Source organism: Anabrus simplex, chromosome 4, assembly GCF_040414725.1.
Source record: "Anabrus simplex isolate iqAnaSimp1 chromosome 4, ASM4041472v1, whole genome shotgun sequence".
In the NCBI taxonomy this organism is placed as follows: domain Eukaryota; kingdom Metazoa; phylum Arthropoda; class Insecta; order Orthoptera; family Tettigoniidae; genus Anabrus; species Anabrus simplex.
The window spans coordinates 127290314-127303370 of NC_090268.1; positions in this window are offsets into that span (position 1 = coordinate 127290314).

Consider the following 13057-nt stretch of genomic DNA (forward strand, 5'->3'; position numbering starts at 1 on the left):
GTACGACCGAAAGTAAAGGACACATTAATACAGGATGAGTTATCTACGCTTTACTAATACGAGGGTTGATGTATTTTTCCTCACATATGCACGACGCTATCATACAATAGACATATGACACTCATAGTACATGGACACAGCACGAGATGGACCGACGGTTTTCTTCACGTAACTATCAGCTTTCATTGGGAGATGGTAGCTTCGAACACCTCTCTCGGCAGCCCTGAAGAAGATTTTTCCGTTTTTTCCTATTTTCAAAGGCCCCAATATTGCTAGGCAAATACATGATAGCAATTCACAACAACAGTCTGGAACTTTTCTTATAAATCAGGCTTCAGCTTAAAACTTAACTCCACGAACCTGCTACGCAGGCGTAGCAGGGTGAGAGGTGATAATCCCACGTGGCGCGTCCCAGGTGGCGGATAGAGGGGTCCTAACCGGCTTGCCGGTGGACTTGAGGGAAATAAAATACCTCTCCCGGACGAAACACACACCCCCTGTGGGTGAGAAAGGCAGACGAATAATACACCCACGGTATCCCCTGCCTGTCGTGAGAGGCGACTAAAAGGCGCGACCAAGGGATGATTGTATTCGAGCTATGAAACTACATGTGATTAGTACCACCGCGCGGAGAACACCAAGGGTCGCTTTTATTTGCGCGTAGTACCATCACATTAGGTACCAAATAGGTTTGTGATTAGTAGCACACAGGAGCACCGTGCGGTCGGCTTTTGCAGTACCTGTGATTAGCACCACCATATGAGCAGGACCATGGGATGATAGCTACCATGGTTCTGCCTTGCCTGTGATTAGTACCCACTATATGAGGAACACCTGTAAATGGCGCCGCAAAGTTAGAAAAACGTAGGTCTGTATTATATGTCGAATTTCATAACCTCTGAGTAGTACAATAATGTGTGGAATACCGCAAGTCTCTGCTACTTTTGATTAGTACCGCAACAGGACAGATACCATGGTTCTACATTACTAGCAATAAGTATCATTCTGAGGGGCCCTTGACCTGTATTTTGGACCCATTTAGACATGAAATATGGTAGCAGACCTCACTCATTTCCTTGTACTGCCCAATCCTCGATTCAGGATTGTGCTTTGGAAGTGGTCCCTTGGTCATTAATACTATTAACTATGATAGTTTTTTGAGTTGGATCCACTGCTTGTTTTAAATTCATGTTCATTCATTTATTCTTTCATTCATTCAATCATTCTTCATGACATTTTTTATTTTGGTCCGTGGATGATTTTGAACTTTTACTTTGTAGTTTCATTTCGTACCATTAGGGGCCGATGACCTCGATGTTAGGCCCCTTTCAACAACAAGCATCATCATCATCATCAAAACTTATCTAACAATTCCTAACGTTATCAATTTTTCTTTTCTCTGCCGATTTTAGGATTTCATCTTCTCATCCACGAGTTTGTCTGCGATAACTTGTCTATAATTATTCAATAATATATTACAGAAGATGTATATACATTTGTCAACGGAATCTCTAAAACTATCTCTGCAATCACTGCATGTTCAAGACGTTTTTATTTTCCAGAATATTGTTGACAAGCAATATCAGTATATTTCTCTGAGAATCCCCATGTAAAATCATCTATTACAATTTATCACTTATATGAACACTAAATAATTGAAATTGTGTGATCTAAATATTAACAATTAAATATGATGGATATTTCAAAGCTTCCCTGTCAATTATATTGAAATAATAATTGTCCTCTGGCTTTAACACATCTGACGTTTCATTATCATTATTTAACAATAAAATACCTTGACAACTTATACATGTACAATTTTTCATAATTATTTTATAAATATATCCACCAATATAAACAAGACGTGACGAAATGTTTTCAGACACAATAACATCATTTAACTCAACTACCACATTTTCAAAATATATGTCTGTAGGTTTGAAGCTTTTACAATCTGAGCTCTTGCAATCCCCATACTTACTTAATGATATACCACTAATAGGGATGGCTGCGTGTTAGGCTGAGTATGTATTTATTACCCTTAGGGCTTTTAATTTTCGTCCTGACTCAAGGATTTGCTTCACTGAAATATGGTAGCAGACCCCACTCATTTTCCTGTACTACCCAAAACTTGCTTCTAATTCGTCAGTTTGAAATTTCCCTAACAATACATACTTGAAACCTAAACTTGTTTTCAAGAAATTTATTAACTCCTAAATAGTTTTTATAGTATGAACTAATGCTATTTGAGTTTCGTTAGTAAGTTTTCCATGACGATCTATACTTCTTGTGTGATGTTCACTAGAACTGACAGATTATCCCACCTAATTAACTATATTAAAAACTTGCAGAGAAATGAAACATTGTCGTCATGAATGGAAAATATTGCATTACAATGGGAGTCGTTAAATCTATCGCCCTTGAAAGCATGCTTAACACTGACAGTCTTCCACCACTGAAGAATTATTTCTGAAAATACAGCTGTGTTTCTAAAAGCATTTGTATTTTTTTATATTATCAAAGTGTTTTATAGCGGCGACATTTTTCTCATCGAACAGCTTAGAAAAAATGTTAAAATTTTGTCGCTCTAAAGAAGTTGGGTACAACACTTTTTGGTTCAGGGCAGGAGCAAGCTTAACTATATTATTCTGTTATCCTCTGAAGAGCTGTTTAAGGTGACGAGCACTAGCAAAATATTTTTTGTCTGACTCAGGGTTGTCAAACTCAGGGAACACGAAAGTTTGTAAGATATCAGCTGATTAAGCCAGTCATTTCTTAAGATTTTAAATAAATGAACAGTATCGAACATTGCAAAATATTTTGTGTTTGGCCAAATGGGTTTTGAAAAGTGGTTTGTAAATTCCTTTTGTACAGCTTTTCAAATATTTTCCTATTAGTACTGTTATTATCAGAAATTATGCATTATTTATTTTAATATATATCTGTTAATACTTTTGAGGGCTTGCAAAGTTAGTTCTTCTAAGAAATGTGACGTTAAGTTCTTACAATGGAAACAAATCAACAACGTCTCTATTTCTTTTAAAGAATGGATGATATAAATGGAGGGCATACAAGTTTGTACAGTTGTAGCTAATGTAGTGTTATTTTCTCCACCTTTACTACTAAAAGCAACTCCCTCCACCTTTCCTCCTTCCACGAACCTGCTACGCAGGCGTAGCAGGGGGAGAGGTGATACTTCCACGTGGCGCGTCCCAGGTGGCGGATAGGGGGGTCCTAACCGGCTTGCCGGCGGACTTGAGGGAAATAAAATACCTCTCGCGGACCAAACACACACCCCCTGTGGGTGGGGGAGACTGACGAACAATACACCCACGGTATCCCCTGCCTGTCGTGAGAGGCGACTAAAAGGGGCCACCAAGGGATGATGGAATTAAAACCATGAAACTACTTTTGATTCGTACCATCACGCGGGGAACACCATGAGTTGCCTGTACTTGCGAGTTGTACCACTATGTTCGGTACAAAATGGGTTTGTGTTTAGTAGTAGTCATGAGCGTGGCCTGGGGGTTTCCAGTACCCGTGCGTCGTACCCATGTGAGCACCACCGCGGGTCTGGGCGTAGCCTGTGAGTTGTACCACTATATGAGCGACACCGTGGGTCTGCATTGCCTTTGATTAGTATCCACTCTTTGAGGAACACCACGGGGCCCATAGGACCGGCATCCGTGCCTAGTACACCTAGGTGAGGAAACTCATTGGTTTGCGTTGGCTCTGAGTGGCGCCATTGTGTGATAAACGCCATAGGTCTGCGTTACCTGTACGAAGTACAATACTTGTGAGTAGTACCGTCTTGTGTGGAACACTGTGAGTTTCGCTACTTTTGATTAGTACCCCAACATGCCATTACCATGGTTCTACTTTACTCGCGACATGTACCATTCTGTGGGGCCTTAGACATGAATTTTGCACCCCTTTGAGTCTGATCCACTGTATTTTGGTCGTTTGTTTCCTTTTTTTTTTCTTTTGTTGGGTTCATGTCCATCCATGACGACATTATTTTTTTTGTCAGTGGGTGAATTTTAAATTTTTGTTCTTTCATTTCGTACCATTAGGGGCCGATGACCTCGATGTTAGGCCCCTTTAAACAACAAGCATCATCATCATCATCCTTTCCTCCTTTATAGTTAAGCTCATGTTTTACATAGACTTCATTCAACAACAAGTTACAAAATCTTTCATCTTCATTTAACAATTTTAGTTTCTTTTTCAAGTAATTCCAATGTGAATCAACTATACCTGAGTTTCCCGTGCCTAGTTATAGAGTTAAATACTGTAAATATACAAGGTGAAGCACTGTAAGGAACGTTGGCTGTCTTATCTTATTGTACACTTCACCCAAGCTATCATTGTGTATTCAACAATGGGAACCGCCGGCTGCACGCTGCTTGTCCTCGAGCAACGCGACCGATTTGAATACGCTTCGATAGCAGTCACAGGTTGTCTCACATACCTTCGGTTCCTTGCCTTGTCGGACAATCAAGTGGGGTACCTCCGTGGGTAGTACGACGACCTGAAATAATCCTGGATCTGCACACTGACCCGAAGGAAAACACGGACTCTTCGATTTATCGGAGGCTCTTCCTGTCCGTTGTTGGCCGCTATCCAGGTTCAGTCGTCGTCTACATGGTTGGCTCGAGAACAGACACGAAAGTGGGCTGTGCGTTCTTTGTCGACACTGACAGGTTTCCTTTTGTTCTCCCGGAAACCTCTAGTGTGTACACAGCGGAGCTCTATGCTATCTGTGAAGCTCTGCGGTACGCACTGCCCGATGAGGGCCGACACTTTCTTCTGTGTACTGACTCCTTGAGCTCGCTATAGCCTATTGAGGGAAACATCCCTCGGCACCCTCTTGTGCAGCGGATCCAGGACCTGCTGACCGGGTGTTCGGATGTTGGCACGAGAATCACGTTTATGTGGCTCCCAAGCCACATGGGTGTAGAGGAAAACGAGTTAGCAGATAAGGCAGCTAAGGAGGCAGTAACACTGCCCCCGTTGCCTTACAAGGTTCCAGCAAGTGATATTCGCTCTCAGTTGAGACATCTGGTTATCCCATTGGGAGAAGAAGTGGCAGGCCACTCCACTTCCAAATAAGCTCAGAGCGATCAAAGGTATAACGAAGGTATGGAGGACTTCCCTTCGGGCCTCTCGGAGGGAATCAGTGGTATTATGTCATATTCGGATCGTCCACGGTATCCTAACGCACTCCCATCTATTGAAAAGGAGAACCCCCTCCGGTGTGTACTTGCGGCGATCGTCTTACCGTGGTACAGATCCTTACGGAGTGCGTAGACCTGGTCAATCTGCGCCGTAGGCTAACACTCCCGAATACCATCTCCCTCATCCTGCGAGATGATGAGCAGTCAGCAGACCTCGTCTTCCGTTTTATGAGGCATAGTGGCCTTTTTTATCGCATGCAATAATGTCCTTTATCTTAGTGTATTTGTGTTAACTGCGCTTTTATCCCTTTGACTCTATTTTAGTTAGTGTTTGGATATTTTAATGTGTTGTTTTAACTTATGACATGAATTATATACCCGTACTTCCAGGCAATGTCTTATTCCATTATCACCTCTATTTTCTTTACTTTTATTAGAAAATAAGGCATTGCGTATTAGATCCACTGATTGTTTTAATCTCATAATCATTGTTCATCACCATTCATTTTTAACTGTGGTCAGTGGATATATTTTAACATTTTAATTATCATTTCATGTCATTCATTTCGTACCTTTAGGGGCCGATGACTTCAGATGTTAGGCCCCTTTAAACAACAAGCATCATCATCATCATCTATCTACTTATACGCTTCAGGAAATGCGAAAGATATTGAAGCGAACCATGTTATTAGTATACAGGAGTCGTTCATGAAAATATCATGTTTTATAACTTTAAAATCAAGAGCCTCGTCTAATGTTAAAGAAGTACCAAATTTCGGAATATTTTCCTCAGTCATATAAATTTTGAAAATACAGGGTTTTTGGCTATCAAAATTGACAAAAACATTGTAAAAAATCGATTTTGCATTTAATACTAAAATTACCCTTAACATCATTGAAGTCCTTGATCCAGCCGTCTTCTTCCTCAGCTTTCTTTCTTTCTTCCATTTTCCCGTTTTTCAATTTCTTCGTGTCCTTGAATAGGAGTTTTCCTCGACGTTGGAAGATTTTAGACAGATAGGCAGGGTCATTTTCAAACTTACTAGGAATAGCATCGTTTGCGAGTTTTAAATAGTTACGTTTTACAGTTAAAATAGACTCATCATGTCTTTTAACAGAATCCTCCCTTATTACGCAACGTTCGTCGAAATGTTTAATGCACACAACTGAGCTTGCTGAAGGGACAAATTCGGTTCGATGGATGGCTAAGATCCGCTTTTGTTTCCGAACCAAGTCAGTAGGAAATTTAAACACTGAAATATTTGGCTTTTTTGAACTACAGTTGCTTCAGCAAACAGGAACACAGGACGACGTGGGCACAATTCACAATGTTCACACACATTTAAATCATTCAACACCATTGATAGTCTCACTGCTGCAAGGTTCAGATCAGTCTACAAGTCACCGGCGAGAAGTAAAGCGGCCGGCCACTTGTGTGACGTAGCACCCGAAGTGGAAGGGAAGTCTTATGGCCTGTCTATCTAGTTGGCCTTGTTAATATTCACCACTATGACGGAGGCCCACCCTCAGTCCAGATTCGGCTGAACACCCCAAGTAGATAAAATGAGGCTGGGGTATTTCAGCTTCTGGTTATGGACATCATAGGTCTGCGTTCCTAAGAATACCACGGGTCTAGGCGTTGTCTGTGATTGATACCACTATATGAGCGACACCTTGGGTCTGCGTTGTCTGCGATTAGTACCCACTATGTGAGGAACGCCACGGGATAGTACGGGTCCCAGGGATTAGTACCACTATATGAGGAACACCATGGGTTTGCGTTGCCTATGAGTGACGCCATTATATGAGAAACCCCATAGGTCTGTGTTTTCTGTGCGTAGTACCACAATGTACCACCATGAGTCTACGTTACTTGTGATTAGTACCACTACATGACAAATACCATAGTTCTACTTTACTAGCATTAAGTACCATTATGAGGGGCTGTTGACCTGGATTTTAGACCTATTTAGCAACGAGCATCATCAATTCAGGACTGTGGTTTGGAGGCAGCCTCTTGGTCAGTATGTAGCCTACCATTGTTTTTTGCTTAGTTTCTGGGAAGGTGGGACATTGCGGGTCGGATCCATTGATTGTTTTAAGTTCAGTATCATTGTTCATCATCTTTCTTTTTTTAAATTCTAGTCAGTGGATTGATTTTGGAATTAATTTTAACTTTCAGTATTGTGAGTTGAATCCGCTGATTATTTTAAATTCATATTCATCCATTCACTCTTCATCAAGTTTTGAATTCTGGTCAGTGGTTAAATTTTGGAATATTAAATTGTTATTACATTTACTCTTTAAACAAGCATCGTCATCATAACCAACATGTCTCTTGCCATAGAATTTATATTTTTGTTATTGTAATCGACAAAATGATGTATACAATTTGTGCGGCATGAACTTTCTCGTGCACCCCAGTAATGTAAGCACTCAGTTGCCTGGTGCTTAAATCTTTCCACTCATGTATAATAGGCCCACTTCACACTTGAGTCGCATGAATAACTATTTTGTGATAGAAAGTCTACATTTCATGCAAATTGTTCTCGAGTTCCATTCAACGCACTTGAAAGAAGTTTTGAGGAAAGCATTTTCGACAAACTGGCCAGGGGCATACGCAGAAATTATTTTCGGTGGGGTGGTATTAAATGTTAAAATTTGAGAACTTCTATAAAATAATGTTGGGTACATATTGCGAAATTAAAAAAACTAAATTAAAACTGCTAAAATAACACAATTATTTATTTTAGACACATTTGTATTCATGTTGATGTTTACATTAGCATACGTCTCCTGGTTTCTTTTACTATTTCAGATCACTGCAAATAAGCTATTAAATAGCCTGTGTTAGAGGTTAAAAAGAGCGTTGGGTGTGGCAGTGGTTACTAGTAACACAGCCAACAATTTCAGTAGTCTAGGTATTGCTGGGAAAATGTCACTGTCGCAAAATGTGAAGTGTAGAAATAAAGTCTACTGGTTCAGGATCATTGCTTTTAGAAGAAATAGTTATATGCACGTACTGTATATTTATTTATATTTATTACTGCAAGCATTAACACATTGTTGGCAAATACATAGTTCAAATTAAAGGCAAAACAATGAACTACCTATAATCTTCACTTACATGGTTGCTACAATGAATCATAAGTTCCAAATTCCACGAACCTACTACGCTGGCGTAGCAGGCGGAGAGGTGATACTCCCACGTGGCGCGTCCCAGGTGGCGGATAGGTGGGTGCCAACAGGCTTGCCGGCGGACTTGAGGGAAATAAAATACCTCTCGCGGACCAAACACACCCCCCTGTGGGTGGGGGAGACAGACGAAGAATTCACCCATGGTATCCCCTGCCTGTCGTAAGAGGCGACTAAAAGCGGCGACCAAGGGATGATCGAATTAGAACCAGGAAAATATTTGTAATTAGTACCATCACGCAGTGAACACCATGAGTTGCATTTACTTGCGCGTAGTACCACTATGTTAGGTACGCAATAGGTTTGTGGTTAGTAGCGACAGTGTGTGAATCAGGATGGGGGTCCTGCAGTACCTGTGATTCGTACCCCTATATGAGGGACACCATGGTTCTGCCTTACATATGCTCAGTTCCCACTATGTGAGGAATTCCACGGGATAGTTCGGGTCCCTGTGGTTAGTCCACTTATGTGAGGAACGCCATAGTTTTGCGTTGCCTTTATAGATTTGCGTTGCCTGCAAATAGCGCCGCAATGTGCGAAACACCATAGATCTGTGTTACATGTGCGCATTACACTACCTGTGAATAGTACCATAATGAGTGGAATACCGCGAGTCTATGCTAATTTTGATTAGTACCGCAACATTACACATAGCATGGTTCTACTTTCCTAGCGATAAATACCATTATGAGGGGCTGATGACCTGGATTTTGGACCCGTTTCTACTATACGCACAATCGATTCAGCATCGTACTATAGAAGCAGCCCTTGGTCGGTAATACGATTGTTTTGTGCCAGCTTCTGTGCATGTGAGGCACTGTGGGTCGGATCCACTGATCATTTTAAATTCATCTCCGTCCATCCATTCATTCTATGTCCTCATGCTTTGAATTCTGGAATTTTAAGCTGTCTTTCATTTCGTCTCATTTCGTACTATTAGTTGCCGATGACCTCGATGTTAGGCCCCTTTAAACAACAAACATCAATCATCAAGTTCCAAATTTCAACATTTCGGGGCAGGATTTGTCATTCCAGTCCCCTCTCCGCGTACGCCCCTGACACTGATATCTATTAATATCGTTAGCAGTTAAAATAAGATTGTGTATATCAACGTCTATTCGCTTTCAAACCGGCAACTCATTGCGATTTATCTCTATTTTCATACGTAATCTCAAGTAGTTATGACACGAAAGATCTCATTTTATGAACCTGTAGTCCCAGATCTTATGTTCACTTCAGGTCTTTGCTTGAGGAGATAAATGTTGCTGTCTGGAGTTAGACGCGTCTTGCTCCAAAGGCAGTCCCCACCAAATCTCTCTGTTCAAAATCTTGGCGCTCTCCGGCCGAGGTTGTCGCTGTGAACCTGGCATCAGGCGGCTCCAAGGGAAAAACAAGACTCTCTGCAGCTACTTGCCAAAGTTATTGAGAGGAGGGGCAGCACAAAATCTCTGGCACGCTTCTCGCGTCGCAGTCGTAAACAAAATATACGCATAGCTTTTAACTATATACTCTACTGACCGTAAGAGAAATTTATCGGACGCTGCTCCGTTCCCCAATCGAAGCCTTTTCATTTCTATGGAAATGATAAAACCAAAGAAGGTTCTGAGTGGTATAGAAAAAATGACGTATGGCTTTCAATGCCGGGAGTGTCCGAGGACAAGTTCTGCTCGCCAAGTGCAGATTATTTGATGTGACGTCCGTAGGCGACCTACGCGTCGTGATAAGGATGAAATGATGATGAAGACGACACATACACCCAGCCCCCGTGCCAGCGAAATTAACCGATGATGGTTAAAATTCCCGATCCTGTCGGGAATCGAACCCGGGACCCCTGTGTACATAGGCTAGCACGCTAACCATTTAGCCATGGAGCGGAACAGTGGTATGGAAAATACCGACTTACGAGAACTAGTACATTCAATTGTGGTAAATCTTTTTGTGTATCGGAGTAATTTACTGCGGACTTTAATTTACTTGACATGGAAGGTGAAGGAATCAGAAGTACCGTTACCAAATCATCCGGTTCAGCCGGGCAACACCTATTCTTTAACTTTTTTAAGCAGCCGATTGACATTTAGAAAACAGAAAATTAGCCCGATTTCTATATTGTGCGTCAACTGGTGGGGAGCACTTGAAAGTGGGTAATCAGTATCGACTGCTAGCGATAATCGATATCAGCATTTCTTTGTGAACACCAATATTAACGGTGTTTAGCAAAAACTTTGTAAGACTCGAGAAAATTGTATGTTGTGTTTGAGAATGAGAGGTAGGCTATTTTTGTAGATAACATTTCACTGTTCAATGAAACAACTCGTCCAAAAATGCATTATTTATAACCGGGCTGAGTAGCTCAAACGGTAGAGCGTTGGCCTTCTGAGCCCAACTAGGCAGGTTCGACCCTGGCTCAGTCGTGTCGTAATAGAAGGTGCTGAAATACGTCAGCCTCGTGTCGTAGATTTACTGCCATGTAAAAGAACTACGGGACAAAATTCCGGCACCTCGGCGTCTCAAAAACCGAAAAAGTAGTTAGTGGGACGTAAAATAAATATTATTATCATAAGTATTTGTAAGTGAACAGCGAGGATCAGGAAAAGAAGCAATAATTTTAAATAGATTTTTTTTTTTTTTTTTTGCTAGTTGCTTTACGTCGCACCGTCTTATGGCGACGATGGGATAGGAAAGGCCTAGGAGTTTGAAGGAAGCGGCCGTGGCCTTGATTAAGGTACAGCCCCAGCATTTGCCTGGTGTGAAAATGGGAAACCACGGAAAACCATCTTCAGGGCTGCCGACATGTGGGGCTCGAACCCACGATCTCCCGGATGCAAGCTCACAGCCGCGCGCCTCTACGCGCACGGCCAACTCGCCCGGTTTTTAAATAGATCAATTCAGATGTTGTAATTTCATGATCAGACGTTTTGAAGACAAATGTAGGTCTACTGAAATGTGCAAATTTCAGTTTTTCTTGAAATCCGCCCCAGAGCGCATCCATATCGCATTGGATGGATGATAGTGTTATGCTATATAACAGAATATGTCAGATCTCATTTTCACACCAGGTTAATGCTGGGGCTGTACCTTAATTAAGGCCACGGTAGCTTCCTTCCCCACTCCTAGCCCTTTCGTATCCCAACGTCGCCACAAGACTATCTGCGTCGATGCAACGTAAATCGGATTCATTCGAATGTGTCAGAAATTTATTGACCTCTCCAATGATAATATCATTTGTACGACAACATAAATGAGCAACTTCAGAAGGTTCGAGGGACTGAGAAATATTTTATCAAAATTAAATGACGTTCACGTGAACAATATTTATAATTATTGTTAGTATAAACAATTTTGTAGAATATCCCTGTTTTCATTTTCAGATATGGTTACCCTAATCCGAAGATGAACTCAGTGACACAGTCGGTTAAAGTTGTCCTTCACTTCAAGCGTGGTTGAGGTTGGTAGCATTTGAGGGATTTTAATGCTACAAGGCCGTGTCCACGAACCTGCTACGCTGGCGTAGCAGGGGGAGAGGTGATACTCCCACGTGGCGCGTCCCAGGTGGCGGATAGGGGGGTCCTAACCGGCTTGCCGGCGGACTTGAGGGAAATAAAATACCTCTCGCGGACCAAACACACTACGCCCTGTGGGTGGAGGACGCAGACGAAGAATACACCCACGGTATCCCCTGCCTGTCGTAAAAGGCGACTAAAAGGGGCGAGCAAGGGATGATTGTCTTGCAACTATGAAACTACTTGTGATTAATACCACCACGAGGAGAAGATCATGGGTCGCTTTTACTTGTGCGTAGTACCACTATATTAGGTACCGAATAGGTTTGTGATTAGTAGCACACAGGAGCACCGTGCGGTCGGCTTTTGCAGTACCTGTGATTAGTACCACCATATCGTCGCTTCACCGGTAAAAGGTTGTAATACACAAAGCTCTTCCTATCGATTATTCTCCTTAAGACCGGTCACGCCTCCCAGCCACATATGGTTATGCAGTCCATCAGAACAAATTTTGTTGTGTTCATTTTCCTATGCCCATGTGTAAAGGAAAATTAACCTTACTGTACCGTACTATGCGAATCTATGCTTGCATTACGTATTTACGCACTCCTATTGTATAATGCATGTTAGGTTCATTTTCGGTTACTCGTTGGCATAGGAAAACGAACACAACGGACATTGTTCTGATGGGCTGCATATCCATATGTGGCTGGGAGGCGTGATCAGTCTTAAGGAGAATAATCGATAGGAAGAGCTTTGTGGATTACAACATTTTACCGGTGAAGCGACGATATGAGCGGGTCCATGGGATTATAGCTACCATGGTTCTGCCTTGCCTATGATTAGTACCCACTATATGAAGAACACTACGGGATAGGGGAAGGTCCCTGTGGTTAGTACTCTTATGTGCTGAACACCATAGGGTTGCGTTGCCTGTAAATGGCGCCGCAATGTGAGAAAAACCATAGATCTGTAGTATATGTCGAATTTCATAACCTGTGAGTAGTACCGTAATGTTTGGAATACCGCGAGTCTCTGCTACTTTTGATTAGTACCGCAGCATGACAAATGCCATGGTTCTACATTCCTAGCGATAAGTACCGTTATGAGGGGCCGATAACTTGGATTTTGGACCCCCTTTGGACTGCAAGCATCATCGATTCAATGTTATGCTATAGCAGCAGT